Here is a 4,603-nt window from a genome sequence, read left to right on the forward strand (position 1 = left end):
TGTGAGCCAGGATTGGCCAGTTTGATTCCTGGTCAGGGCATGTGGCTGGGTTGGTGGCTGGGTCCCTGATTGAGGGCATGTGAGAGGCGACAAGTCGATGTGTCTCTCTCATACCGATGTTTCTCTGCTTCTCTTTCTCCCCACCTTCCCATCTCTCTGAAGATAAATAAATAAAATCTTTAAAGATAACTATGGTACATTTGCATAATGGGATACTACACAGCAGAAAGAAAGAAAGAACTCCTTTGTAACAGCCTGGATGGATCTGGAGAGCATTATGCTAAGTGAAATAAACCAGGCAGTGAAAGACAAATACCATATGATCTCACCTATAAGTGGAATCTAATCAATGAAACAAACAAGCAAGCAAAATGTAACCAGAGACATAAAAATAAAGACCAGAGGGGAGGTGGGGGGATTATGAAGGAAAAGGGGAAGGGTTGTTAAGGAACATGTGTGAAGGACCTATGGACAAAGCTAAAGGGGGGAAGTATTGAGGATGGAAGGTGGGAGAGGAGGGGAGGGAGAAAGTGGTGGGGGAAAAATGGAGACAACTGTACTTGAACAACAATAAAATAACAAAAATACAAAATAAAAACACAAGCTAAATTTAACATTTGAAAATCAGTGTAAATTAAATTACAAAAGAGAAAAAACATATATGGATATCTTAGTAGATGCAGAAAGAGTATTTAAAAAATCATCTATTTATAAAACCTCTCAATAAACTAGGAATAGAAAGGTACTTAAACCTTATGAGGTACTTTGACCCCCCCCCAAAGAAAACACAAAAAACTGCAGCTTAACTATGAAAGACTGTATGCTTTTCTCCTAAGATGAGATAACAAAGAAAGGATGTCCTCTCTCACTACTTATTTGCTAATGCAATTACAGATTTATTATACTTAATTTAACAAGGCAGTATTGAAAAATAAGATGTAGTAAATTTGATCTTTTCCTCAACTTGATTTTTAGAAAAAATGAGGAAAACGTGTCTAGAAAGTCAAGTGCATAACAAACTACGAAGCACAATTCTGTCATCAGGAAATGCCAATGTATAATCCCATGTGCTTGAGAGAGAATATAATTATGAATTGCCCAACTTACTTCCTATATCAACCAGTTATTTACCCAAATGGCAGGATATATTGAGCATAAAGTAGTATAGTAACACCACCTCCTCATCCAGGTGATACATTCCCAAATCTCCAGTGGATGCCTGAAACCACAGAATACCAAACCTTATATACAGCCTGGGGAAAAAGTAGGTGTACAGTTGTGAGTACACAAAACAGAGTTTATTTTTGTATTACTATTTATTAATTATTGTATTGTTTTCCATATAAACAGCTATAAACTTACTTTTCCCCCATGCTGTATACTATGTTTCTTCCTGTACATACACACCTGTGATGCAGTTTAATTTATCAATTAGGCATAGTAAGAGATTAATAATAATAACTAATAGAAAAATTATAACAATATACTATAATAAAGGTTGTGTGAATGGTTCCAGGCCATTATTAAATGAAATAAGGCTTACTTGGACATAGGTACTATGATACTGTGATAGTCAATCTGATAGCAGGATAGCTATTAAGTGACTAATGGGCAGGAAGCATATACATCATGGAGATTCTGGGTGAAGGGATGATTCGTGTCTTAGGCAATATTCCATTACAATTCTCAGAACAGCACACAATTTAGAATTTACAAATTATTTATTTCTGGAATTTTCCATTTCATATTTTGTTATTATAGTTGATGATAGGTAATTCAAACCACAGAAAGTGAAACCATGGATAAGGGGGAACTACTGTGTAATATAATATAAATAAAAAACTTAATGAAAGTTAGAAATCCTGCTCCTCCCTTTTTCTATATATTTTTAATAACACTGCTGAAATGATCTTTCCCTTCCTGGAGAGGATACACATTTCTTCCTTGTGAAATCACACAAGTGAGAGTATAAGGTTATATTTTAGAGGGAGATTGATATTTCTTTTGAAAACATGATTAGATATATCCATTCTAAAGAAACTGGAAGTGGTTATTGTCCAAATCTCAGTAACAATGTAGGGGCTTAAACAAAGACAGTTGTAGTCAGAATTACAATTCTACTTTGTTAATTCAGTAGGGCCCATGAGAACATTTAAAATTTTTGAACTAATCCAGATTTACAAAATCTCTGTGGTCACTGGAATAGATTCATAGAAATGGACATCACATGGAGGGTTATCAGCGGGGAAGGGGAGGGGAGAATGTGGGGAAAGGTACAGGGAATAAAAAGCATAAATGGTAGGTACAAAATAGACAGGGGGAGGTTAAGAAGAGTATGGGAGTGCTCGCACATATACTAAAATTGGAACAATACAGAGAAGACTAGCATGGCCCCTGCTCAAGGATGACACGCAAATTCATGAAGCGTTCCATATTTTTCTACTTTTGCTTTGAAATGAAAAAAAAAAAGAATAGTATGGGAAATGGAGAAGCCAGAGAACTATATGTATGACCCATGGACATGAACTAAGGGGTGGGGGATGTGGGTGGGGTGTGCAGGGTGGAGTGGAATAAAGGGGAGAAAAATGGAACAACTGTAATAGCATAATCAATAAAATATATTTTAAAACTATTTTTAAAACTTTACATAAATAACTAATCTCATAACAAAACTATGCAATAGATACTATTATTATCTTCTCTGTTTTACAAATGAAGAAACAGAGGCACTAATGAGGTTAGGTGACTAACTTAATGACACCTAAGTGGTTGCTAAGGGGAACTGGGATTTGACTACAGAAGGTGTGACTCTAGAATCTATATTCTGAACCCCTATACTGGACAACCTCTATTAACATAACAGTAATGAGGCATTGTGTAATATAAAATGTATCAGTACTTTTCTGACATTGCAGCAATTACGAATTAAAAGATCGAATGTACAGCAATATTTTAATTAAAAAAAATTATAAAATTTCTGAGAATCTATGTTTAACAAGACACGAAGAGGACCTAAGTGAAGACAGAATAAAAACATATAGCAGGTTCTGTATGGGAAAACCCTTATATACCTATATAAAGGTATCTATTTTTTTGACAACTTAAGTTTAATTCAACCATAGTCAGAATCCCCAGGCATTGTGATTTTTTTTTTAGAAAAGTAAAACATCTTTATATTCAACTGAAGAAATAAATACATAAATTAATCAATTTTTTTACATAAAGTGTACAAATGAAGGATTATTTATCAGGTATTTTTAAATGTTTAAGTATTTAGTAAAATAATATGATCTATAGAAACAGAAATGTATTTCAGACTCAAATATAAGCCTTTAGTGTACAATAAAAGTGATATAAAAAGCCATAAAAGAAGTATTATTCAGTGTGAAATATTGGGACATCTAATTGATTATTTGAAAAAGAATACAGCAGAACTTTTGGTAATGATTTACCTAGGGCTTTTGTATTTTCCACAACATTTACAAAGCAGAAGCTGAAAAATATCAAAAGAATGGGAAGTTGACAACACAAAACACAATTAGCTTCCCAGTCTTACTTTAATGAGGATAATCTTTAAACATCACAACATATATTCCACCAAGCACCAAATTAATCATCAAAGTTATTATTTACCTCACACATTCTTAAGCTATACAAATAATTGAGTTTAACTGTGAAAATACCACCTCATAAAACACCATCACTACTAAGTGTAAAAAAAGAGAATGAATTAAGCGCATGAATGAGTCCAGCTGTAAATATGTTCACAAGGCATGGAAAGGCTTTTACGGAAAATATATATATATCACGTGGCTTTGATGGATATTTCTCTTGTGTCTATTATAAATATTGGTTTCATTGCAGGGTATTGGATATAGAGTTACATAAAAATGACTGTCTTCAGACAGTATGATAATGTTACTGTAAGATATTTGCTTTTGCATTCTCATGCATTATTTTCTGCATCCCCTATCTGTTGACATATAAGTTAAGTTCAAATGATTAGGCCATAAATTGGCATTAGGTAATTGGTACTTGAAAATTATTTGTGGCACTTTTCAATTCAGAGTAAATGCCAATTATAGGGAAGCTCTACCATTGTTTAGCCAAAAGTTGGAACTTTAAGTGAGACTTGTATGTCCCAGTACTCACTTCTGGTAATTGATTAAGGAAATTTACTCTCTAGGGTAAATAATGATAGCTAATTGGAGCATAGTGCCAACTCTATGCTAGGTTCCTTGGCATTGTATGTTCTATGTACATACATGTTAACTCACATCATACTGTTAACAACAGTATGAAGAATTTAATAGTTTATTTTCTTATTTTATAGGTAATGAAAGGAGGCACAGAGAAGTTGACATTTCCAAGGTTATACCACCGGTAAATGGGAGAGACAGCATTATGAATCAAGCAGCCTGGCTCCAGCATAATTTGCTACATTTGGTCAAAATAAAAAGCTTCTAAAGATTTGACTGGTAAAATATTAGTCTCTTCCTTCTCCCTCCTTTCCTTATCCTTTCTAAGGTACTCCATTGTGAGTGACTTTGTTTTTTCCTCCTCTATTTGACATTTGTGGATCTGTTATCACAAAGTAGAAATG

The 4,603-nt window shown here is 33.8% G+C and overlaps 1 pseudogene; it reads left to right on the forward strand.

The window, feature by feature from the left end:
* The first annotated feature begins 2,341 nt into the window (after window positions 1-2,341).
* Window positions 2,342-2,439, forward strand: LOC118983765 (uncharacterized; annotated as a pseudogene).
* Window positions 2,440-4,603: the final 2,164 nt, after the last annotated feature.

The sequence above is a fragment of the Sturnira hondurensis genome, unplaced genomic scaffold (genome assembly GCF_014824575.4).
Source record: "Sturnira hondurensis isolate 20B ecotype Veracruz unplaced genomic scaffold, ASM1482457v3 Scaffold0003038, whole genome shotgun sequence".
Classification (NCBI taxonomy): Eukaryota; Metazoa; Chordata; class Mammalia; order Chiroptera; family Phyllostomidae; genus Sturnira; species Sturnira hondurensis.